The sequence below is a fragment of the Falco rusticolus genome, chromosome 4 (genome assembly GCF_015220075.1).
Source record: "Falco rusticolus isolate bFalRus1 chromosome 4, bFalRus1.pri, whole genome shotgun sequence".
In the NCBI taxonomy this organism is placed as follows: domain Eukaryota; kingdom Metazoa; phylum Chordata; class Aves; order Falconiformes; family Falconidae; genus Falco; species Falco rusticolus.
Genome location: NC_051190.1, coordinates 89,865,020 through 89,892,487, shown reverse-complemented (window position 1 = coordinate 89,892,487; position 27,468 = coordinate 89,865,020). Strand labels below are relative to the sequence as shown.

The following is a 27,468-nucleotide window of genomic DNA, read 5'->3' as shown; positions in this document are numbered from 1 at the left end:
ATTGCCCACTGCCTGCCTGCTGCCTGCCTAGCAGCAGCAAACATATCCAACAGCAACAGAGATGCAGGGTGCTGGTGTTCCCATTCAAGCTCTCCTTCCAGCAGCAGGAAGGTACCTAATTTACCAACGCACTTTCACCTTCCAGCAGAAAGAAATCTGACAGCCTGATCTCACCTTCCAGCACTCAGGCCCAAGGGGAAGGCAGTTTGACTTGTCTAACCTTGTGTTTTGGCAGGGGGACAGTAAGGGAAGTAACCTGTCCACTACCGCCTTCCCACCAATAATGTACAGACCTCAGGATGGCCATAACTTACCCAATTAGCCACAGCACCTGCCATCCCCAAAATATACTCTGAAAATTTTCTGAAATGGATGATCACAGAACACAGCTGAGGAGTAAAACACAAGCATTTTTCTAAAGCTCAAGGAAACACACACATGCTGTACTCTAAATATGTTTACATTACTGTCTTCTTTAAGACAGCACATAAAAGTCACTGTGTGTAAGCATAAAACACTGGCAGCTAACATTCACCTCACATGGTTACACAGGATAAAAAATATATTGAAAGCTTAATTTCCAAAAACCTAAACTTTTTTAATTAGACTTTTCCATATAATGTATATTATCTCAATAAATTCACTTTACAGTTATGACTAGAGTGGCTATTCAATGTTAAGCTGTATTAATTCAACTGTACATCAAGGGACAAATTAAGATGAGGACATAGTCCAGATAAGTAGAGTAACAGCCCTGGGAAGATATACAAAAAGCTGAATGTTTTGTTCAAACCCGTAAAGAAAAGAAAGAGAAGAGAGAAAAAGAAAAGAGGAAAAAGAAGGGGGTGGTGGGGAGGGGTGGGATGGAGCAGAAGAGAAAACAGAAAAGGAAAAGAGGAAAATGAAGAAGGGGGGGGGAAGGCAAAGTCACCCAGGGTCTCCTTAACACGGAGTTCAGCCACTAAACCCAGAGTCATGGATCTTTTTTGCTCCTGCCTAATACAACCCATTTTTTGGTGCTGCTTTCTCAAATCCTGTCCTATCAGGCAGCGTCACTGTCACCTCTCAGTAGCGTTCAAGGAAGCTGAAGGGATTTAGTTCCTAAGCCAAATTCATGCCTTTGAGTCACACTGGAGATGAATCTAGAGGAGCACTAGACTAAAGTGGGAGAATTATACAATCCCTGAGACCACTCTCAATTATACCTAGATGTTTAAAAATATAAAGGGATTTTGAAGTCTAGATTTTGCCCTGGCCTATGGGAGGCAATGGAGAGGGTCAGAAAGGACAGAAAAGACCTGTCTTTTCTTTAGATGAGAAACTGAAGACCTATTTGCCTTAGTTTTAAGTGATGATTTTTTTTTCTTCTAATGAGAAGTTACTTTAGCTAAGTAAAAGGGCAGAAGGCATACGAAACTCATACCCAAACCCTGAGACCCCTCTCAAGTGAACAAGCAACCCTAAGGCAGATTATCCTTGATATCTCAGGGAGGGAGGGGGGTGTGTGTGGTAAAAACATAAGTGACAGAGGGTTCTTAGTTTGTTACCAGAAGGGTGGACTCCAAATCTACTCTAAACATGCCAAATACACCCAGGGTGATAGGCAGCAAGCTCTACAGATCTGCAAATGAGTATCGGCCAAGTATACATAGAATACAGAAGGCAAAATCTCAGCAGCTGGAAATCAATGCAAATAGGGCAATCTGCACTTGTGGATACTTGGGGCTGTTAGGGGTAGGTTGAAAAGTGAGCTATTACACATAGCATACACGGTGTCCACAAATGTCATGTGGCTTCGACACACTACAGATTAGTCTTATTCAGAGCTAATTACTCATCATGTGGATCTGAGGGAATTTCCTGTATAAACATAGTCTGTTATGCTGAAGAGCCTGCTCCTTGTCCCATCAAAGACAACAGCAAACTTCACTGACTTCAGCCAAGCAGTAACAAGGTTGATAGCTGCAGGCTTCCTTAAAGCATAAGAAGCTTTAGCTGTGAGTGAAAATCAGGACTTGCTGTATGATATACTGAGCATGAGACAAAAGGATGTTTTTCTTTGCTGGACAATGGAAGCCCTTCTTTTATAGCAACTGAGTTCCGTATCTGATCTGTCCAGCCAGAGTTTTAAAAAAATCTCACACATGCATGTCACAGCTATTGAATGATATTGTTTAAAGCTAGAAACTGTGAGCTGTTAGTCTTTAAAGAATAGGCAGACAGGCAAGAAATTCCACCGAGTGATTTATAAGCAGGTGGAAGAGAAAAGTGGAAACTTCTGTGAATCTTGGTCACCATCCAGCATAAGAGCCTTATTTTGATGGAGGGCTCCCTCTTCTGGATTTTGATTTCCCAAAGTCCAAACCAGTTTATTTTTTCCAATGCAACTGAAAGGTGTTTTCAGCTAGAGAACCGATCAAGGAGAGAGCCTCCATGTGCTCTCGCAGCCCAGCAGTCCCTCTGCCGCATAAACTGAGGGGCTCTGGGCTTTGGGCAGTGCATCCAACTGCACCTGCCCCACAGACCTGCCTGAGATAGTGGGAGCTGCCGCTGAGGTTTGTGTTTTTAATTTGCATATTGAAATTAATAGATGTCCCAGGCACAAGATCTAAACGCAAGTTTTGGAGAACTGTATCACTAAGAAATAGCCTTAGTAGTTACAGTTCCTGGGAACTCTACTTCTGGACAAGAATACCTTCAAGCTAAGCAGCTCAAAAAGAAAAATATCTATTTGGCTGGAAGTTCTCCAGTGACATGAAAAATAGCCTTTTAGTCCCTTATACAAATCAAAATAGTCTTACACGAAAAATCCTCCCTAATCTGTGGGGAATTTCCTCCCCCATAGGAATTCCTTCTAAAAACAGACACTTCCTGAATGGCAGGTGGGACTGCTGGAAACTGAAACTGCAGCTTTGAGTAATTTACATTTCTTAAAGAGAACAACCTTTTCAGGCAGAAACTTGCTTCAGTGAAGATTTTCCTTTAGTACAGCCAGTGTTTAAAACCCCAGTGCAAATACATCTATAAGACCATGCTACAGACTGTTACTGTGGCCAGAGGGGAATTCATTATTTCAGAATAGGGTAGGAATGCAAGCAAAACTCTGAGTTTTGCTGGAAATGAAATAATAGCAATAATAATACATACTGCTTTGTGGCCTGAGAAAGAGTCACATCTCTGATTTTAGAGAATGAGTGCAATTGTGTGTTTTATTTAAACAGAATCATTATCCTATTTGAAGTAAATTTAGCAACAAGGATGTGACAAAAGCTATGTAATCCTTTGTCAGAGAATCATATACTGTTCTTCCAGAGAGGTGGCAGGCCTTTGCCATCTAATGTTGCTACTGCCCACAAGACACTATTCACCTAGACCAGCTATTCCCTGGCACTTTTTTCCTGCAGAGTAAGCAAACAGCAATCAGCTCTGCCAGCATTTGGGGTCTACAAGATCCACAGGCCATTTACAGTGAGCTCCCAGACCAATCTGCAAGCCCCTCAGACCTCAGTTTGGGAACCACCAACTCAAAAAGCCCCATCTGATGCCAAATGCCTCCTGCCCTAAGTGCTCTGCAGCTACGTTGAAGGAAAGAGTGCCAGCCCCAACAGGTTTGTCATTCAAAGAGATGAGATGTGTAAAGGTTATGAAGAAAAACAGAAGGAACGTGAGCTGCTTAATGCCAAGCAGTGAACTGGATGGAAAGGCAGGAGCAAAGTGTGGGCTTCTTGGGAACAAGCTCAGTGCTCTGCACAGAGCTACAGCCCTTAAACTGAGGCCACACTCACAGAAGGGGTCATAAAAAAGCATCCACCAGAACACAGCTACTTCAAGCGTATGTAGAAAATGATGCTTGGGGTAAGAGGTCCCCACAATTTCCAGCACTATGAAAAAATACAGGCAAGAACTTTAAGCCGAGTTCCTAACATCTAATTTATGTCATCACTCTTAATAAAGGTGTTGCTGGCTGGTTTTTTCCCTTTCTGCTGAACTGAACAACTATAAGTCTGGGGAAAATTGCCCTGTAGGGTTTGTGGTTTTTTGTTGGTTTGTTGTTTGTTTTTTTTTTTTGGGGGGGGGCGTTGTATGGGTTTTTATTGCTATTGTCATAATAATGTGAAGGAGAAAAGTTGTGTTGTATTCCTATTACTTAGCTTTGCCAGGAGAAAGATGACAGCAAATTTGACCAGCAATGTAACAACACAGCTCTTGATTCTGAGAGAATAATTAAACAAACATATAAAAAGCCCCACAGTTTTCTTCCTACAGTGTTGCAAATAAAGAAATAAGCTCATTTTCAGACTCATAACTTGGTTGTGTTACAACAGATTGTTTCTGAGAAAGCAAGCAAAGGTTTTAGTCTCTTCCAGTGCACCCTAATTTATCTTTAGTGAGGCTTTGTGTTTATCTTTCCTTGGAGCAGAGTTGCACAATACTACCAACTTTCACCAGGGCTTTGTGCTGCAGTCCTCCTGTGTGTAAGAGTATCTGCCTGGGATGCACAGACCCTAAAGTTGGCTCCCTCCAGAGCAATGACAACATTAACTATTTGACAAGCTCTGTAACACACAATATAAAAAAAAATAATCTTATTAAAACCAATAAAACAAATTAATGGGCATCAGTCACGTGTTTAACTCTCCCACAGATAAAATTGGAGAGGACATTCTTCATCTTTTTCTTTCAGGACATCTGCCTCCATCTGTATTTCAGGTCAGCCAGTTTGCTGACAATGCCTGGTAATACACACCTCACAACAGGAATCAAGGCAATTCTTAAAATTCAGTAGTCCTCTCTGCTGGTATCTCCAACTTCTGACCAAGCTGAGTTTCTGACAAGAAATGAGGTTCCCAAAAATAACATGCATTCCACATCACCTCTCTGGGAAGCTATTGTGCTGCTTTCCTCCTGCCCTTCCCCAGAAAAGGACAAGGCACTGACATGGGAAAATCCTACACCATATCCATTAGATTAGCAGGGGGGTTTATCATCACTATTCCTGAGAGAAACACAGGAGTTCCATTCTGTCACACCCAGAGAAGCATCATTCAAGAATACAGTGTGGGGTTTTGCTGGCAAAAAACTTCAGGCTGGCAAAAAGGCCCTTTTAGCTGCAAGAAGAGCTGTTGAGTTGTCCCTTATTCCTTACAAGGTTCCCATTAGCTATGAGAACATGTGCCAGGGAGAGGTTGTTACTCCTTCCACATCTCTTCACAAATCCTCCTAGTTCTCTATGGCTATTAGTGGTGATGTCCATCCCCACCCCTGCCCCTGGGTGGGCTCTCACTTTTTCCCGTACCATCCTTGTAACAATTCCGTCTTCATTTCTTCTGTTGTACCCTCCTACAACAAACTTTGCCAATAGTTCCTAATTTCCCATGCTTCTCTCCTCCACTCCCGCAGTCATCACCAACATTGTCTCCTGGTCTCCACTGGTCTGTGGCTACATCCTCTCTGTTGCTTAGAGACCCCTTTCTGCTCTTTCCTCATTTACCTCAGCAGGGTAGAGCAGGGCACTAGGAAAACAGAAAGCCAGAGAACTAGGAATACTGTCTTTTATGCCCTATATACCCAGCATCACCAAAAGACATGGGCCAAACCATCAAATACCATCTACCACCATCTGCATCCGCAGCACAAGGGCTGTCGTGGCCCCAGAGCATCACAGCAATGTTATTGCTTCATCTTTGTAACAAAGGTAGGGATTTGGGAATTTTTTTTTTCTAATCTATTTTATAAAATATGACAAAATAGTAGCTAATCTGTAGCTTTTTTTTTTTTTTACTCAAAACAGGTACTGATGCCACAGGAGCTAAAGGAGCTGCTTCAAGTTATTTGCAAGATGAAGTAAAACTGTCTCTCACTCTACTGCAATCCTACAGCCAGAAATGGGGCTACTGTTCTATAGTCCGGCAGCAAACCTAGGACATAGGAGTAACACAGAAACTGGTGGGAACAACCCTGATCCTTCAAAATGGTAGAGTGCAGGGATATCAGGACACTGGGAAACAGAAGGCAAATTTAATGGTGATACAGGAAGCAAATGGGGAGGGAGGTGGAAGCAGTAAGCAGCCAGCAGAACAGCTGCATGTTAGAAAGCGTATATGAGGCTTGAGTGTAACCCTGAGAGCAGCCATCCCTAAAACTAAAAGAAAAAAAACAAACCCAACCAAAATTAAAAACAAGGCAAAAAGCATTTTATTACATCTTGGGATTTTTTAAGGTCTGAGTTACAATCTCTGAACACAGAAAATCAGTAGTCCTATAGCCATGTACTACACGTACCATCCTCGCTAGTTCAGGTATCCACATGTTGTAAGGTGTCATGAGAATAGGAATGGCTTTAGCTAACAGATTCCTTTATGACTGAGGGAGTAGTAGGTCAGCATCAACCTGACTTTCCTCACCACCTTTCATTGGACCTCAACCAACACGGAACTCACACAACAAAATGAAAGACAAAAAACCGTGGGCTACTGTATGATCTCCAGGAGGGGGGAAATAAAGGGACACAAAGACGCAGTGAGAATTGTTAAGATATTTAAGAGACATTCTTCAGCTCACCATTTTAGAAACTTGAAACAAAGAATGCGCATTCAGTCCATAGACAAAACCCAGGCACAGGAGAAATATCGAGTCACAAACCAGTACATTTTGGAGACAACTGCATTTTCCATTTCAGACACCAGCATTAGAAAGCACTGGGCAGAAATCTCAATAGCAGGGTAGAACACGGAAATGTGCTTTTGTTTCCCTCAGAGGAGTAACTCTTAATTCTGGAGATGAGGGCTAACTCTTTCATCCCTGCTGTGATCTTGGCTTTGCAAAACTCTTCTGCTGCTTGCAGCAATGGAACTAGTTTCCAAAAAAATGCATGGTCTCTCTTACAGTTGATGTATTAGTACAGATGAATCCAGCATTCAGTACCAGACCTGATCCTAGGAAAGGTGCCTAGCCTCCCTCAGTGGGTATGAGAAGTTTCCCCTGCTGAACTGCCCTTTGCTTATATTTCTATACATTAAGAACAAGTTCAGCCAGGGACTTCAGCATGCTTTATAGTAGCTAATAAGATTGGACTTACTGTTTTCCACCCTTGCCTGGTGGCAAGGCTGATGGTGCTACACTTTAATTCCCATTCTAATGGAGAGAAAGCACAATTTGCTAGGCAAGGTGTGAAATGCAGAAGGTTCACCAGAATATTAATTGCCTGTAGTCACCCTTAATTCCCTTAAGGTGGCCTGCACCAATTCTACTAGCCACATAAAATCTTGAGACTCAGTCCCTGAAACTGTTCCTAGCCACTCTGCTGCTTTCTGCCACCCTGCTTAAAGCCCTTTAGGACACTCAGGCCAGGCATCTTCTCTGAGCTATGTTCCAATATTCCCAGTTACCTCGCAGAATCACATTTTGAGGTAAGAGTATGACATAGCACTTAGAACAGAGATATTCACTCTTTACCACCTCTTTAATTTCCCCCTAAGCAGTTAGCTACTCATTTCAATAGAAAGATTTCTTCCCAACGGGTGAAATGAGGAAGTCACTTCAACAGTACCTGGTACAGTGAAAAACAAAGCAGAAAACCTCTCCAACTTCCATTTTTCTTCATCATCTCTGTATTTTGTGCCTTTCAGCTTTAAAACCAGCTTGCAGGAATGCTTCTGGACATCCGTCATACATCTGGACTTCTATCATTATGTCTAGCATACACATAAAATTACATTCAAATATCACTACGGACATTGTATAGTCAACCACTCCATCTTTAGGAAGTGGCAGATCTATGATTTTCCTGTGTGATGTTTATACAGGTCCTCTGAGCCATGCAACTACACAACATAAGTCTTCTGCTTCACCCAAAGCCCATGACATACTGTTGAAATAGAGAATGGCTATTTGGCTTTACCACTATTATTCAGTTTGTGGCATTAAAAGCACACCCTTCCCACTGCTGATTAAGCATGGGATTAATGAATCCTAACAGGCTTTCCAACAGTACTCATCGCTCCCTTGTGGGAGTCCTCCAGCACATCATGAAATTCCCTAAAATACTTGCAACATGTGTGTTCATCTCTCAGTTCCACAGCTGAGAAATAGGGAGGTATTGAAAATGTACAAGTTATCACAGAGATCCAGAATTGTAAGTACTGGATACAAAGCACAGACTTCTTTCAATTCAAGCACTTTGTTAAACATGCTTTCTGTGCATTGGAGGTCATTTCTGTGCATTTCTGCAGGTCAGCCCTCAAAGGTACCTTTGGCAGACATAAGGAAAGAACCTTAGTTTGAGACAGATGTGGCTGCATAGTTATGACACCAAATCTTTGTCTCCTTCATGTTCCTACAGATTTCATACAAGTTGCAAACAACAAAATTGTTATTCACTCACCCCCTTGCCATCAGGTAATAAATGAGCTCAATATCCTGCAGTAAAAATAACCTGTATAATGTAATTTAAATGATAGCATTACAATCAGGAGTCAAAGTGAAGTTGCAAGGATAAATTCTGACATCTCATAACTTTTGACTTTACAAACATATTAATGTTTTATGAACAGAGTTTTTTCTTTATAAGTTTCCTACAAAATGAACAAACCAAAAATACCAAAGCTTCTTTATGTGGCACCATACCAGCGCCTATAAGAGCACAAAATTCAGGTGCCGCACAAGCCACTCTCACTTGTGCTACCCAAGGGAGAGAGAAGCAGTAAGAAAACCTCCTGCTAGTGCTACAGGAGGATGAGAATGTGAGTTTCTCAGCCATTTCCAAAAGTCAAAGATAGAAATTCTGGGTTCTGCCCTGGGTGTTAATTCAAGAGTTCACAGACCTCCTACCCGGGGTCTCCCACCATACAGTTCAGCTTCCCCACAGGGTTACCTCCAACCTGTCCCTGTCTCAGTCCTTTCTAAGATGGGGACACAGATCAGCTTTCTGGGAGTGCATGACTTTTTTTTTTTTTTTTTTTTTGCTAATCCATACTCTTTTCTTTGATACTTTTCCCAGTTCGGATTCAAATTTCTTCTCCAAACTCTCAGCCAATTGCTCTCAGTTCATTTCCCTGGACCTCCAGCAGATGAAGTCAAAAGACATACTGGTGGATCTCTGACTTGAGAAAAGAATCAGGTGACTTAGTTCTGCCCACATAACCATCAGATAGCCTTTCAAAAGGACAGTGACAGCAAAGGTAAAGGCTGGGATCTGGGCACCTTCTGGAAATCCAAGCAGGGAATGAAACGGAGGCCAAAAAATCCACAGTAAAAATAGTTTTTAATAAGCCTGAAAGGGGAAGGAGAGAAAGTTTCCACTGCTTTGAATAAATCAGATGCTTGCAAATCAGAGAACTACAAGTGGCCCAGGTAATCACCTGAACCTTCTCTTTTTTTAGGTATTCATTACAGAAATTGCCTCCAGAAAGCCCCTAAAAACTGTGTTTCCCAGATACAAGGCTTCTGATCTGCATGGGTCTAGAGCAGCTGTTTGTAAAGGGCAATTCTACCCAAGCAGCATGTCTATGGTGTTGAATGCAAACCAGTAAGAGCAAGAAAACAGTCTTATCCCAAAACCTAACCCTCACTCATATTTGCTTGATGGAGCGTGCAATTTGACAGTGCAGCTACAGCAACTTCATGGCTGGCTGCTGCCCCTTTCAGCACATAGTCCCTGTCCTGCCTGTGTGCTCCCACCGTCTCACTGGCACTGGCTGTCTTCTTTTAGTTCCCTGAGCAGTTTCAATAGCGGATCACACAGTCTTGCACTAAGGCAAGGGTAGAAACATGCCTGTGATGATGGGAAATGGGGGAAGCAGGACCATCCATCCCCTTTTGGGAGCATCTTGTTGCATCTGCTTACAAACCTGCTGTCAGACCTAACCTTGAGTTCCATTACAGTGCCTAAAGTGCTTGGGATATATTTCATGAAAACAATAATGTAGGATTATTTCATACTATATGTTATAGAGATTTAAAATAGGGCTGTTAGAACTCTACTAGAATGCAAACTGTTTGAACTGATTAAAAACCCCCAAGAAGTCCTACATCCAGTTTCAATTCTACTTCCCAAATGGTTACCAAGCTTAGACTCTCTAGAGGTCAGCACAGTATCAAAAATAAGAAGAAAAAAAAAAATCCTTGTTTGATTGTTGTGTGTATACAGTGGACTTCAGTGAGAAATGCTGGAATAACCTTATTTTTGGTTAATAAATTTTCAGAGAAAAAAAACCATAGCTTTTTTAATGTAATATAAAAAAGATTGAAGTGATGGTGTCATAATTCCCACAATACGACTTTGTAGAGAAAGTGACATTTCTAAAGCATTTGTTCATAGACAAGAATTAATAGTGCCTGTACTGTCCTGTTTGCCTGACTTAAGTGTCCATTTCTGTTAAAAGACTGGTGCCATTAACAATTAATCAGGACCTGCCAAGAAGTCAGATCCTGAAGCCCTTACTCCCCTTTGTTTTCTTCACATTCAGGGATATTTCCCAATGAATTTCTCAAGATCCAAGAATTTTGTTTGAGCATAATTGTGGCAAATTATGTAACAAATTCCCCTTTAGCCATGTTAGGAAAGATGCAGTAAAACTGGAATAGCATCGAAGCATAGAGAAAAAAGTCTTCCTGTAGAGCTGCAAGGAAAAAAAAATAATCTAAGAGTTTAGCAATTAAACATTTACATGACAAAACTGACTTCATGGGGGACTCCAGATCTTCCACCAATGTCAGTGAAGTAGGCAAAGCTGCTAGGCTGGGACCTTCCAGAAACCAACAGTAGGCACAATTTTTGCTTCAATATTCATTTGTTCTATAAATTTGTTGAAAATGTCTGGACTTTTACATTTCCCCTGGTACCTCTGAGAAAGAAAAGAGGGATTCATGATTTTCCAGAAGATAGGATTCACAGGATTTTAAGCATGTAAAATAGTTGATGCTTTACAAAAAATGGTAGAAGCCAGAGAAACACACAAACTGCACTCCACATCTGAATGTAAGCTACAGCTAGCTATGGTACTTCCTAATCAAAAGGTTGCTAACAAATCATAACAGATGTAGCTAGGACTGCCAAGTTTGAACCTAAGTGTCAGGGCTGAGTGATGACACATTGACTCACCATGTTAGCTGAAGTATCGTCCTTATAAACAGCTTTAGACTCTCTTTTATGTACATGTGACCAAGTGTAACGGAGTGTCGGTAGAGCAAATGCAAACAGCACTGTCTTTCATTAAAGCAATCACATACCCAGACACAAAATCCAAGACTCTGAGACCTCATGCGAATCTGAGTCCCTGGAGCATTTGGGTTTGCTGAGAAATACATATAAATATTATAATCTGTGACAGATATAATCTTGCTCCAATACTTTCCACTTTATTTAAAAGGAAAGCTACCTATTCTGTTCAGCCCCACAGTCTGGAAGTTACAAAGATAAAAGGACCTCTCAGCATGAACAAACTGCAAAATGTATTTGAAAATAAATTCATAATGACAAATGGCATTAAAGAATTTATTTTCAAATACATTTTGCAGCCGGTTCATGCTGAGGGGTGCTTTTATCTTTTGAACTGGATGCTGCTAGGCTGAGCAGAGATCAAGAGTTTCCTCTTAACTCTTTCAGTATCACATAAACAGCAGAATCCATCAGGATTTTCTTATAAAGTACTTACACCTGCATTAAACAAACGTTGCATTACAGGGGCTCAATTTCTAGTCCCAGGAAAAGAACCACAGCTCTCCCAGCCGACCATGACACCTACTTTAATTAAGTCAAAGAATCTCTCTTCCTTAATATAGTCCCTTAATGCTTTTTCTCAACAGAAATCACAATTGTTCTGCTAACCTGGTTAGCCACAAATCGCAACAGCTTTACCTACTAAGTAAAGCTGTGTAGGACCAGAATTTCCTGTCTCCCCAGTGGGAGTCAGAATCTTGCATTACAAATAGCTCTGCTGTTGAAAAGGGAAAGGCAAGCTCTGCCTCCTTCTCTGGCATCCATTCTGCTTTGTGTGCCTCAATCTTTATTGCAACGCAGTCACTTTTAATGTCACGAGATAAAGCCAGGTTGCTCCTGAAGTGTAGTCCATCCTCCACACCTGTGCCTTCCTACAGTCAGTACTATCCTTTCCCTTTGGGCATTCACACAACTGCACAGTGAGCCAGGGCAGGAAACAAACCCAGCAGAAATCAGCCTTTCAGTCTGGAGTCCTTTTTCAGCAAAATAGTTCCCCTGGCTTGCCTGAATGCATAGTCAGACAAATGTCACGTAGGCAAAAGTCAGAGGGTGGGAACAAGAAGTCAGGCCTAGGGGTATGCTGGAGAGCTTATTTGCAGCATTGCCAATTTATGTTGGATTTAAAAAGTAAATGCATAACTGCAGGTGGAAATACAGGTATAAGAGAAGCTTCGATATCAAATTCTAAGAGCCTAAAGAAAGCTGAGATGTGGAAGAATATACATTACCTAGGAGTATGTACCACCTAGAGGCTGCACCGTGGTGCAAACCTGTCCATTATTTCCATTCCTGGCCTCACACTGTTAACTATGGAAAGTAATATAACCAAACAACAGAGAACAAGAAGGCCCTCCAGAGAGACAGACCCTTCTCAATGTCACTGGAGTGATCAGGCTGTAAAATGTAATCCTGCCTCTGTGAAAACTCCGTTTCGCTTCCTCTCTGGGCAGAACAAGGAGAAAGTGAAATCATCTGAAGACAGGATGTAAGTAGTAAAAATTACAAGAGGAAAAAATTCTGAAATATTCATTTTTGCCCAGTTTGCTCTGTCTCAGGGAGGGGAGGTCAGAAGAGGTATTTTGGATCACTGCATCCCACCCCCAGTTATCCCCATCAGATCACATAATCCCTTTCATATACCTATCATGTCTCATCTTAAACATTTGTTCTTATGGTTCACTATTCCCCTCTAAAGGCTCTTCACAAAATTATCCTCCTTCTCTCTTTTCCACTCTAAATGTACATAAAGCTTTTTGTCCCTGTGCCAGCACCTAAAACAGCTCTTCAGCTACAGTGTTTACCCTCCTGATGTGTTCACAAGCGGCAAAACACGTCACCTCCTGCCTTGAATTTGTTAGGCTGAACAAGCCAACATCTTCTAGTCCCTTCTCACAAGACAGGCTCTTCAGTCCCATGATTTACCAGGACAATCAGGAACTGAGGGAGCTCGCCTAGGGAGGCTGTAAGTCAGCAGTGGGGCACCCCAGTGCTCAGGCATAAATGCTTTCCCCGGAAGCCAACAGGGCGCAGATAGGCAGGAAACCACGCAGGCTGCCCTGCCTCCCTCTTTGGTGTCTATTAAATGTTTTGACACAGTAACACAGCAATGTTGAATGTTTCAGTGCTGGCAAATTAATATTTTCCAGCAGAAAACTATTCCACCCAAAAAACTCAACTGGCTCCATAAAAACTTTAAAACATCTCAATCCCAAAGGGAAGTCTGAGAAGAGGGAGTGAAATTTATGAGCTCTACAACCCACCTCTCTACTGATGGCAGGCAACTAGTAACCAAAGTATTTAAAGAATCAAGACTGGCACAACCAATCCATACATTTCAGGCAGGAACAAGCAACAGCAATACCTTTGAAAACCTTATGACTATGCAGACCAAAGCCAGAGTGAAACATAGATCTCAACATTGTACAGAACCTATTATTGCCTTAGCACAGCCTTTTTGGTAAACATCCCAAAAGAGATGATCATTGACTTCTTTACTAAAATATCCCTCCTCTCCCCAAATAAAAAAATCTTTCTCGAAATGCAGTAGAAATCGGGCAGTGATTTCAAGATGGATGGCCTGCACCTTACAAGAACATCCTGATGAGGTCTCTCACTCATGTGCTGTTTAGTGGCAAAAGTTTAAAGCAACCCTGTTCTTCCAGTGGACTCACTATGGATTAAAACACATGTTGAATATGTGCAAGCTACCCCTCTGACTGCTGAGACACCCTTCCTACCCATCCAGTCCTGCATTCACAAAGATAAACAGCACATATCATGACTGCAAGCTGAGCAGGACTCATGGGTATGCAAGCCCACATCTAAGAGAATATCCAAGATGCTAAAGAAAGCTCTTGCTTGAGCCAACAGCTGCTGTGCTCAAGGGCTGCTGATATGGAAAACTTGTCAAGAGTGACACCAACAATGAAGTTACGAAGCTTGAGCAAAGGCACATACCAAAAAGGTATTCACAGAGAACCAAAAATGCTGCGTGAACCTAATTTATTGGTCTGATATTTACCACAATAGGAACATTCTAGAAGGGGAGGAAGATGACTTCTTTGCTCACATAAGATTAAAAACAGGCAGAAAATATGAGCTCTGGCACTCCTCGTGGCTGCTCTTATTGAAGTTGATAAGACAGCTTCCACTAGCTTCATCAATACTGATTCCTAAAAGAGGGAAAGCAATTCATAATAGACCGTGCTTCCGTGGTACAAGAAAGATCCTCCTGTACATGAAATCTATGACTTTATTATGCTACTCACAAACCATTTTTAAAGCATACAGTGTATTTCTGAGCAACATTTCTGTTTGTTCCTCTCATGAGCAAAAGTGATATTCTTGCAGGCAATGTTGCTTTGCTGTATTAGTATTGCCAGCAGTTCGTGTGTCACACAAAAGCTTAAAAAATATTGAGAGCTACAGAACCTTGAAATATTTTGAAAAATTGAAAGAAGAAAAAAATAAAATCATTTTGCATTGCATCTTCCACATTCAGCTGAGATGATGTGTTCTCCATGGCTCCTGCAGAAGAGCTGAGGTGCCTCTGCTAAGCACTTTCATTTTCTCAGAACCTGCTGGAATTAGATACTACAGTGAAAACCCTTTACAGAGCAGGCAAACTCTGGTATCTGTGCCGCTATGGCACTTGTTGTTCCATAGGTCCTTCCCTACACAAAGTACTTGCTTTCAGAGAAACTCCCAAAGGCAGTGGGAAGCCATGACATTACAGGGTCAAATATGCAGCTGGGTAAGCCAAAGATCTCAACAGGTGAGTAGGGTCACATTATCTCTGAGTAAGCATTTTTGCCTTCTGGCAGAAAGAGGAGAGTCTGAAGTTTTACAGATAAGAAAATACTTCTATCTACTCCATCCTGGCAAAGTTCAGGTGAGCTCCTTCCCTCTTGACCTCCTTCAGATGACTCTCCATGAAAGGGAGACTAAAGCTGACATGAAACGGTGACAAACATGCATCTACAAAACAGTGACAGGAGAAACAGACACAGAAAGGAAAGGCCAAAAGGATGTGACGTTGTTGGGACATGAAAGGACATGGAACAAGAATACAAAATAGATCGTGGAAATTATCATGTTGATAAAAACAGGAAAAATACCCAAGCCTGCATCTGCTACTAAATACTCTACCAAACTGAGGCATTACTTAATCTTATTTGTCTGTCTTTCCCCAGCAGGATATCATTGCAAACTGCACATCTGCTTTGCTGGCTCATACTTTCCTGCCTGCTCTCAAATGCCAGCCCTTAGCACTCTCAGCAACCAAGGACAAGGCTGGGGTGACATGAGAGTTTCCACTAAAACAATGAGGTTTCAGGGGAAGCCCTGAACGTGCTTCTGAGCTGTAACCCTGCAATCCACAGCTTGTGTTGGTGCTGCGTAACCCACTAGTGCCAGAATCTGCACAGGGCTTTGCTGAGACAGCTTTACTGCATCTGGCCTAAAACCGCTACCATCAGCTCCATTTGGACTAATTACTGTCAATTTGGCATTACACAGACAAAGAAAAGAGTAACTACAACCCACCATTTCAGTTTATGCCTTTCCAGTGAGTTACAGAGCAACTCGATGAGGTCAGCTGAGATGGCCGAGCAGCTCACTGCCACTGACATGATGCCATGTGCTCCCACTGCTTCCCTACATCAGCTCCAGTGCTCATCTGACCTCTACTGAGGTGGTTTAATTCTTCCATGTAGCAAGAAAAGAAAGTTTTCTGCCGCATCAGCAGAACCAGCTCCCCAGGAGGCAATTAAGCCCCATTGGTAGCAAGAAAGAAAGCACAGGGCACAAGGGGAGAGGGAATCAAGACTTTTTTTTTGGGTGGTATCTCTGTTTTGTTAGTTAAGCTGGTTGAAAGATCTTTTATTATTTTACCCAGGTTCAATCCAGGGAAATCGCAAGCCAATCTGATTTAAATTGTACAAATTGCACCTCTCAAAATTAAATAGGAGCTTCTGTAAAGATTTTTATATCAGTTCAGATGTAAGAATCCAAATTTACATCATCAAAATTAGAGTAACCCCCAATAAAGGGCAGGAAAAGTAAAGAATCATGTGCTCAGGCTTTTACTTTTCTTCACTCCTAGAGCTAGTACAATTAACAGGAAGTCAAAGTGAAGTTCTTAAGTAATGTGGAAGCTTTCTACAGAGGAATCAAGGGCTACACAGCTTCATATGCTCCCACCCTACCACGTCCTTATAAACTGAAAGACTGAGCAGAAAAGGCAAGGTATAAACCATCTTCCCTGTCTTTATGGCTTTAGAGGAGCTGCCTTATCTACAGGCTTTTCATTACATTCATCCAATAATGTTACATTAGGTTACATTACCTAATGACAAGGTGATACAGCAGCAGGTTATTAAATAGAGAGCACACGATTCTCTTTGGAAGTTGCATGAAACGCTCCTAGGAGATGACCATTTCATTAAAACAGAACCAGATCATCCTCTTCTACACATTGAAGTGGCTTAAAGCTGCCTTACTTGAGCAGTTGGATATTCTCTTTACACAGCAGACCTCGGGGCTGATTTAGCCAGTCAAACACCAAAGCCAGCTCTGAAATGTCTTTAGAAATGAAGACACATAAAAGACATGACTTCTGACAGATCTTCTGTAAAGATCAACTCTCCGCCTTGCTATTGACCATGCATCATGGGTTAATTTCTCAATCACTTCATCCATTTTTCCATCATTATCTCATGGAAATCACCATCACCAGATTTTAAGAAAGTAAAAAATATAACGGGATTCCAAAAGCACTTAATGCTATGTGATAGAATCAGACAACCCAAATAACACCTACAATGATCAGAAACAAACATAGGATTTGGGTCTTCCCAAACACCTCACTAATGACAGCTAGAAAAAAAGGCTCTCTGTGGGCAAACTGTCCAATAACAGCTTACTGCATGCCTTCTTTACCCTCCCTGTGATAAAAGTGGAGCACAACTTTGTGCAGGGCTCAAATGAGGACAGCTGGACCTGGTTCAACTTTACCATTCTTGAGTTGAACTACATTGAACTGTAGACATGGCCTACAAAGAACACACGCTCAAAGCACCAGTTCCTTCTGATCTACCACAGGTACCTTAACTTTCCATAACATCTTTCTCTTTCATGACTTCCTTCACCTCCTCTCCATGGCTCCAACCTCTCTCCCCCGCCCGCCCCCCCCCAAAAAAAAATCTCTGGAAAAATGGAGATAAAAAATTTATTTTGAGATATCCCTGAGAAGCATCAGGGTACCATTCATTCAGTCTTGTAGCCTTGTCTGTGCTCCAGTATCCCCAGCTGCAAAGTGATAAAAACTTATTCATCTTTGTAAATTACATTGGACTTCTAGGGAAAAAAGGTAGCTGGGTACCAAGTAGTGCTGAAAGTCTGGCCTGAATCACAAAACATTATTTCAGTTATATTTAGAGCTTCTGATATGTAACTCAGCCTACTCTTATGTATATGCAAAAGATCCTGACTTTATATTTTTTTCCTAGATTCTCCAGAAAAGGCCAAGATTTGCCTTCTTGACAAAAAACAACAACAAATCAGCTCCAGAAGCTTGTTGGAACATTAAGCACTAAGTACAGTCCACTTCTTCCTTTGGAATTTGACTTGGAAGAAACAGAATCTTTGACTTTCCTTTTCTCCCAAACTGATCTCCATTAAAAGGCAAAAAACTCTTTGTAAAATACAAATAAAGTACCTGAAGGGACGCTATCACAGATCCTTTTCCCAAAACATAAATAGTTATATCTGACACAAGATGCCCTAGGGCACTTACAATTCTCAGCTCACAAGGAAAGAATTTAGCATCCTTCACCTTTCCAGAAAATCTGGTCCTTGCTAAAAAAAAAAAAAAAGTGCTTGTTTTTAAAACAGTAGTTTCTGTCTTCTGTTGTGCAATCTAATCTCACAGGTCTTCAGCACTGAGCCTACTCCTGTAAATTAAGCTGTTTCCCAAATGACCTCCTTTAATAAGATTGCAGAACTAAAAATTATTCTGCCTCCTGCAACACCTTAAAAAAAACCCAAAACCAACAACACAACAGTAGAAGAATTTGCTTATTTTTGAAACAGTGATGAAAATAACCAGCTACATTTGTTTTTAAGTGTTCTGAAGCTGTTTCAAATACTCAAATTAGGATCAACATCTTTCTCTCCTATACTAGCCCAACAAAGGATCCTAGTCAATACATTCAGCATAACCCAGCCCAACCAACGATCCACCTAGCCCTGTTTGCAAAGGTGGCCATAAGCTGATGCCCAGAGAAAAGTAAGAATTCAGAAGTATTTATATTATATGCATGTAAATACATGTAATATGTCCCTCCAACTAATATTCTCTCACTTCCCAGCTATTTATGAGGGTTAGCAAAAGCCAGGCTTGACAGTGGTACTCAATGAGAGGATGAAAGACAACAGGTGTAAATCAAAACAAGGTAAGTTCACACTGAATATAAGAGAACATTTTTTCACCATGAGGATGGTCAAGCATTGGAGGTTGCCTAGAGAGGTTGTGCGGGCTCTGTCCTTGGAGGGTTTTGAAACCAAACTGAATAAAGCTCAGAGTAAACTGGTATGAGCTAGGTGACCCTCCTTCCAGCAGGATATTAGACTAGAGACATCCTGAAATCCCTTCCAAGTTGAATTACCCTATGATCCTATTTTTCATCTGAGGATCTCTTGGGCTGGATGTTGCTTCCGTGTATTTAGTTACCATCAGTTTTACTTTTATAGGCAGTGTTCTCTTGAGCCTGCATAAACTTCTGACAACTAGTTTTTCCACCATCTGACAATGTCCCTTATTCTGAACCTAGCTCCACAGAGTTTTATATGATGGCCCCAGCTTGCTTCCAGGTGAAAAAAAAATATAAAAAAACATCAGCTGAGGAAAGCAGTAGATTTCTAAAAAAAATATTTTAGTATCATTTATTCACAATACTTTTAGTACATGAAAATGCTTTTAATAAATACCCTGCACTACATTTCCCAATTTGGAGATGAGGGGGAAGGGAGGCTACGTATCACAACCTGCTTCAGTTACCATTACTTGCTGTCAAAACCTCTCAGCACGGTGCCTGCCTGCACTGCATACCTTTGGAACACTTGCACTGGATCGTTAAAAAGCAAAGTAAGTGTTGACTTCCAGCCATTGCACAGGCACAGAATTGTAAGGAAGAATTGCTTGTTTCACACCTACTAGAGTTCCAGGTGCCAGTCTCCATGTCAATCAAGGCGCCTGGACTGAATGGGTACAGAGAAGGAGTGAAGTTGTCCCTCCACAGAGATGGTCTAAAACAGTATCATCACAACTGATCCTACTCCAGGGAAGAGCAAACAGTTTCAGTCAGTATCAGGTTTCTATCAGGTATCCTTCAAATCTCAGTAAATTTAAGTTAATTCAGAGTTCACTTTTATTTTTCTGACTAAAGATGCTCTGTGGATATTTGCACAGCTTTCCATCTTCTGCACACGAGTGAGCCGAGCATAGCATACAAACAGTTTATACAAACGTGCCTGGTACGCTGTAACCTTCTGCATGTTAAGTGAGACCAAACATCTACCACCGCACAGAGGAAGGCGGTGATCCATCTCCATAGTTGTAAAGTCATGTTTGTTTCTCCCTGAGTCCAGTATCAATACATAATCTGGACAACTGAGACCCAAGTGACCACAAGGCTAAGAGGAATTGCTGGATAATCATGCTTAGGTTTCTTTTTAAATCCATCAGGTTTTTAAATACCACTCAGTTCCCTCACAGTAAGTCTAGTGATTAGTACCTAAATCATTAATTTTGTTTTGGCATCAAGCCACAGTCGCTGGTTATGCTTCTGTCCATTCCATTAATGACTGCTTTAGGATCTAGCACTTTTATTTTTTCCCCCTCCCCATGAAACTGCAAACCATAAGTCACTCCTGTATCTTTCTTTTTGATAAAATAAATAGATTGGGCATCTGAAAGGATTTCTTCCTTCATAGGGAGGAATTTTTTCCAGCAATAAACATTTATAGTTTTTTTTTCTTTACCCTCTCTGACTTGGTTATACTCTGTAATTAATATTTGGACTGAGGGCCATGTTCAGGCATTTGGGGAAAGAAACAGTTCAAGAAAGATTGTTTTCGAAGACGTAGCCTCCATTGCTTAAGTACAGCTTTTATTCCTTTATCCTGTACATGTAACTTGCCTTGATGGCTGGGGCTGATTGAAAAAATTGTCACTAAATGCAATAAACCTGTAACACACCTCTGTTCTCACCATTATTTATTCTTCAGGATTCTCATCTAATTTGTTGATTCTTTCAGCAATGTTAACTGTATTTAATTTCAGGTCACTGAAGATACTGAATAGTAACAGACTCTGTACTAATTCTAAAAAAAAAAACCAACCACCAAAAAACAAACTAAAAAAACCCACCAACACCCTCCAAAATAAACCCACCAAAACACCAAAAAAACAAACAGTAAGAACTCCTACTCAAAATGTATCCCCTGATTACTATTTGAGATTGCTCCTTAACAATTCTTAACAATACAACCGGCAACAGTGAAAAACCAGTGAATCTAACTTTGTCTCCAGACAAACAACTAACCTGCAATGCTGCCTTAAAATGCTTAAATTCAATTATGCTTCCAAGTTGTTAGAAACTGGAACAATGAAAGGAGCAGAAGAGATTTGGGAAGAGCGAGATGGGCAACTTTGCTCAGTGAGCCCTGTGAGAAGGGAAGATAAATACTTTAGAAACATGAGTAACATGACAATTTCTCTCTCCTTGCACAGCAATAACTGAAATTTCAGTTATTTCAGTAGAGTATTTTAGAATATAGAAAATATCTGTTTCAGTAGAGTAACTGAAATTTGTTTGCTCTTTCTTCACAAACAGCAGGCCCACCGCTACCTCATGAGAACAACTGTGCATTAGAAAAATATTTTCAAGAATGAAAAACAAGAGTTCTTGGTCTCTAACTGAGGAATCTTGCTCATTGCAAATAGTTATCAGCAGATTTCTGACCCTTGCATCATGCTGTTACCTCTTACAGGTGACTCAGCGACAAAGTCTTCCATTCACATTTGAAAAAAAAGAAAATGCTACATATCAACCTTCAATTGAAACAAATAACACAGGAGAAATTTACTGCAGCATCTGTAGGTGTTCATGGGCATCAGTTTTTCTTTTTCACTTGAAGAAAAAAATGAAATCCTTCTGTTGCACCATAAAAAGCTTGATTAGAGGAATAATGCCTCAGGCAAACCCTAGAGGTAGAAGCAACTTGAAAGAAACACTGTGCTGAAAAACTAAGTTGATGCAATATTAAACAAGTGAAATCAGGGAAATGGGAGGGGAAAAAATAATCTTAGAGAGCCAGATTCTAAATTCCTTTATGTTGATTTGACATGAACCTAATTCTGCTAATTACTGCAGAATTGCTAGTTATAGCAATTACACCACTCACTCATACAAATGTAATATGCAGAATCAGGCTCACAGTTCTCTATCTGCATCACAGAGTTGAACACACAGCCCTGAGGTCCACCACTCCCCTGGCAGACCCTGAAGCATAATTAACCTTGTTACACTTGCCACAATTTCCCAGGGTCTTGCCATGACCCACCTCCCTGGTTAGCAGTAATGGGGAAGGTCATGGGGACCTGCATCCATGCAAACAGAGCATCTTTTCTGCATCAGAAATGCTCCTGGAACAATGATTGTGCCTTGCTGGCTACACCAAAGGAGCTGGCTCCTCTCTGGAGACTTGTCCGAACCTCTAAAATGCATCACTTTGGGGCTGAGATATGACAGGCTAGATACACACATGCACAAACACACAAGTATTCAACAAGGAAAAAGGAAGGTTTCACAATGAAATGCTCATCCAGCCTTGACCAAAACATGACAGTTCTTTCACGTTGTTATTACTTCCTTAAAAAAAAGAAGCCAGCTGCACATTTTCTTGTCCCACCTCACCCTTCACCTGTTACCATGAGGCACATTCAGTTTGTCAAGTGTCACATCAAAGGATTTTTGAAGATTCTCATTCAAAACTAACAGGATCAATTGCTTTGAGAAACCAGCATTGCCAGAGGCACGCAGTGACACCACTGTTGGTGCTCCTGCAGTCTGGGGCCACCACTGCCCCACCTCTCTGCCCTCAATGTCCTTTACTGCTTGCAGTAAAGGTTATCTCACCCTGTAGCAAGGGCAGGAACTGACTGATTACAAACCCTGATGGGTCCTAAATTCATTTTGAGAATGTAATTTGGAAGTTGCTTTTTGCAACCTGTTATTTTCGAGAAGATGCCAAAGCGCACAGAGATATGAGCTTACCTTTAAATACCCGGGGCTTTCTGTCCAATACGTACTTCAAGTTTCACTCTAAACGCTTGTGCTTAACGTTGCATTTAGATAACCATGCTGGAAAAGATGACGATCCTTTCAGCACTGCTGGCTCTGATTCTGTTCGATCTGGTAAAGGCAGGAGGTGAGTCAAAAATGTATTGGCAAATCAGTCTTTGTCAATTTGAAATGAGATTCACATTCCAGAGTGCACTTGTTCCCAGATTTATTTTTCCCTCTCCTCAAACTCCTGCTTGGTCTCTCTAATCTATAAAAGCAGCTATGAACATGTTAGATAGCCCTGTAAGTAACTTGGCTTTTCAAACCATCCTCCTCATCGACGTAAATTCCTTTCATTTTATTTGTAGATATCCCTGTGCCTGAGGTAACAAGAGCAGAGCAAAGCAGAGACCCCAGCGTGGAACCAAGCACAGAGCTCCCCCTGGACTACAGCAGAGACCGCTACAAGGAGGAAGGCACAGAACAAGCTGGGAACACTGGCGTGCAAGAAGGTGAACAGGCCACTTGGGAGATGAGCGGGGAGCCAAGTACTGAACCCACCCTTAAGCCGAGTGTGGAGCCAAGCACTGAACCAACTCAGGAGTCAATCACTGAAATATCTGGTAAGACTCATTTTGTCTTTGATTGTCCATGTTATTGCTATCCTAATTTTGTTACTCCAGTGCCCCTACCTTTCCTGCACTCATGAGGCATAATGTAAAAAATATTTCTTTTCCTTATAGTCTGTGTCTGGTAGGCTCTCTGACATGACAGAGATCTAGCCATCTTCTGCTCCTCTCCTCCTTCCAAAAACATAAATAAATGGCTAGTAATGGAAAGGAAGTTGAGACTCCTTAAGATGAACAGTGTTATTATGGATAAATGACTTTCCAGCTGTATGTGAAGTAAGGGGGTCGCACCCCCCCTCTCCATGAAAGAGGTTTTTCTTGTGGATTTAATTAATGCTGTCTTATAATGTGCATTCTTGTTGTAGGAAAAAAAAAAAACAAACAACCAACCAAAACAACAAACAAACAAAAATCAAAACCAAACCAGATTTATATGGTAGAGTTTAATTGTTATGAAGGCCTGTGGTCTGCCTCAGTGACATTTCACTCTGGTAAACCTCATCTCCATAAAGATGGGCCAAATTAACCCCTACAGAAGAAAAACCTGAAGAGTCGTCAGAAATTCAGTGCCTGCAAAGCAGCAGAGGGTCTGTCATATCATCCGTCTATAAGGAGCTCTCACCTGCAAGGAGGTTGTGCGATACCTCACCCAAAGATCTCATTTTGAACAGTGCCACATTCAAAGGCTCTACTCGTTGTCCCTTAGAGCTATCAGTACTTCTCCAGAGCTCACAGCAGGGCACACAGCATGGAAGAGGATATGCCAAAAAATTACTTTTCCCCCACCTTTGCCAATTTTGCCATGATTCTAGTCTGGCTAGCAGGACAATCTGACATCGACTTAACCTTCCATATTCATTCACTCATGTTCACATCAGCTGCCTCATCTTTTGAGAGTGTTTCACCTTGTAAACATTTCCTTTGAAATGTTTTTGCTTCGATTCTCCCACTTACTGACTGTATTTAGGACTATGTCTGTGCTAGGGAAACTGGAAATCATAATACTACGTCCAGTGTGATTTCAGAAAATGGAGCAATGTCTTAAATTAGTCAGCATTACTACCACCAATGCAAGGAAATGCTATGGCAGTTTACAATAAGCTCAAGAAATTCCATAATTCCATCACCTTCACTACTGTTAGCACCAGGGCAGTGTTAAGACCTCAAATACTTCAGTAAATGGAGGTGATGAACCTCAGAAAAAAAAAAAAAATACTATCAAGCACTCATGCTACTTGCTTCTCTAGCCCCTGGATTTTGGTACCTACACTGCAGTGTAAACTTCTGTGCCCTGTGTCTCCATGTTTCTTATTACCACAGTGAGCTGCTTTATCGTGCACTCAGCCTCATTAATGGATAAAGGGACACAGCTTCATTATCAGATGTTGTTAATTCTTTTGCCTGTTTTTTATTTTATTTGGTTGGTTTGGTTTGGGGGAATTGGTTTTTCTTTGTGATTTTTTTAAAGAAATGTTAATATAAGACATTATAAGTAAGGATCTTTTAAATGGACAGAAGGACTTTCTGAACAACGAAGGCTTGAGGAGGGGTGTGATAGAATGTAGGAACAATCTTAATTTCCATGGTGTTCATAGGAAACAATTTGCAAAGCTCCAAAGCCAGAATTCCAAGCAGTTCTGTCACTCGAAGTAGTAGTTCTACATTCACTTTCTCTGTTTTTACTCCAGAATGAACTGCAACATTAAAACTTGATGGAAAAGCAACAGCCACATGTACCTACAGAGCTGATTTCACCATAAAAGAACACATAGACAGTGCCCGCAGCAAGCTGGATGGCAGAGCAGTTCCTAAAACCACAGCTTGCAGAAAAACTGTAACCACAGCCTGCAGGTCAAGAATCCAATCTAACTCTTGCTTACTTTACCAGGTTGATTAGGTAACAGGTGACCTGTGCTGTTTTGCTTGCATGATAACCTGAAATAAAAAATGTCATTGCAACTACATGCTCTGTCATTGTAAACCCTTTCCTCGCACCACTTTAACAAAAAAAGATTTTAGGGTATTTTTTTCGAAGTCTCCTCCAAAGTTATTTAGAACAACTGATGTTTGTGTTTTCTAGATTTATTTTTGTTGCAACCAAGCCTACATTCAGTTTTCAGGAACTAGGAACGGGGTTGTGAAAGTTTTCAGACAAGCTCCAGAAGAATTCAGCAGACTGCTTTTAAGTCTGCTGAAGGCATCACCAGGTGAGGGGAACAGTTTGAAACACAACCTTTTTCTGACAAAACCGTAGAAGCTAAATTAGACACACAAATGTATTAACTGCTTAACTTACCTATTGATTTCTCATATACAATGCCAGTACTTTGTACTGCCTGACATCAATCGCAACGTTCCTTGTTTGGTAATCTTACTGTTGGAGCAGAGAACAGGCTGAGCGCTGCACAGAAAAGCAATGCTGGCTGTCCTCAGGAGACCATGGAACCCTACAGAGGTAACATAAAATAGAAAGTGCCAGAAGAACAAGGTTCTCCAAAACAGTTTGGGAATCCATCTTTGCCAAAGAACATCATGCTGACAAATTCCATGGGGAAAAAAAAACCAAACAAAAAACCACAGCAGCAAGGGAGATGTCCCTATCCCTGAGTGCCTGGAGCGGTGTAGACAAAGCAGTTGTGTGATACTGGAAAGAAAGGATAAGCAGTGTTGGGTTTGGTTTTTTTTTTTTTCAACTTAATTTCAAACATAATTAGGTATCTTCTGATTACTCATTTGTAAAGTCATAAATAAGGGAAGTCCCATGTCTTATCCCCCATTTGTGAAATTAAATAGAAGCTCTAAATGCACCAAACCAGAACACTGGTTTATATATGTAGATCACCAATATCTTAGAAGAAAATACAAAAGCCACCAGATATGACAATTAAAACACATTTTGGTTCCAAGTCAGCATTCAGTTTCAGGTTTCATCTTATCAAGCAATTCTTACACTCTGTCAGCATTGCACTCCTGTTTGACCAATAAGCCAGAAAACCATTGTAGGTAAAAATACCTTTTTCATTAAAAAATAAAAATCCACGTTCTGAACTTTTATTGCAACAGGGAGACACATAAAAAACCTCTCAAGGTGCACACTGGCATGGAGATAATTTCTAGAGTTTTGTATTCCTAAAATATCACTTATTTGGTCATAGAAATCAGTAAAAGAAAGAAAATGGATTAAATAATTAATACTGTGTTGGGCATAAATGACTGGTAATGAAAAAAATTATCACATGATGGCTCCAGATACAGAGGCTTTTAAACAGAGTAGCACTTAATGGTCACACAAAACAAGTCAGCTGGCTCTGCAGCAGCAGGAGTGAAGAAATACAGCAAGTGGAGCTCACTCACTTCTAATCTACGCAAACACAAGTCACTTGCTTTTCACTCCTTTCTCTGGGTCATCTACCATGTCAGAGCGCAGGTCACTGCCCCCTCATCCTTGGATTGGGGAAACCTCTTTAGAGGGTGCCCAAGAGGCTATTCAAGAGGACTGAATGGGATACAGTCTCAGAGTTGTAGCAGGAAGCAGCTATCTCCTATTTACTCGTTCAAAACCCTTATCGGGGCAGAAAGGCTGCAAGCAAATTAAAAGTAGCCTAAATACAAAGGATTAGTTCTTAAAAGGCCATAATGAATTACAATGCATAAGTGCACTGTTACCATGCACTTACCTTGAAGTATGTTCTGTAAGACTGTAAAACAGCTTAATCAGTGATGAATAGTAAGCTGCCTGTTGGGACCTCAGCTTTTAAAGCTCTGCATTGCAAACAAAAAGGACTCCTCTCACCCAGGTTGTTTGTTCATAAATTATTCACTAGGTGGTTTCTTGTACCTTCCTTCAGGACTTCTGGTACCAGACACACACAGTTTTGAGAGACACACTTCATTCTTATTCTCCACAGCTTCTCCCACCTGTATTTCCACACCTACCACAAAGGAAAGACATCACACAAGTGCCCAGGGTGATGTCCAGAGTAAGAGCTCTCATGGCAGAAATGAAAGGCACCTCTCCTTCCAGCTGTTTATAGCACTGTAACATTTCACCAACATCTGTGGTTGTGGTCTGGTAAATCCATCGTGCCACGATAAAGCAATTATCTCCCTAAGCTCCTGTATGACGGAGCTTGCACTGTTAACTACGAAGGCAGACTTGTGTTTCTGTAGCACAGACAACTTATTAGTTATTTTGTTTCATTATGTTGGCCCCTTTTCCCTTCAGAACTTTCAGAAAAATTAATGGATACAGTGGGGGATGTATCCTGCCATG

The 27,468-nt window shown here is 41.1% G+C and overlaps 1 long non-coding RNA gene across 1 annotated transcript; it reads right to left on the bottom strand.

Annotated features, from left to right (window-relative positions):
* Positions 1–331: 331 nt before the first annotated feature.
* LOC119145820 lies at positions 332–25,825 on the bottom strand. The gene is made up of 3 exons (XR_005103542.1): positions 25,492–25,825; positions 22,558–22,695; positions 332–389 (listed from the first exon to the last, which is right to left on the bottom strand). It is a non-coding gene; the product is annotated as an uncharacterized LOC119145820 (long non-coding RNA).
* Positions 25,826–27,468: the final 1,643 nt, after the last annotated feature.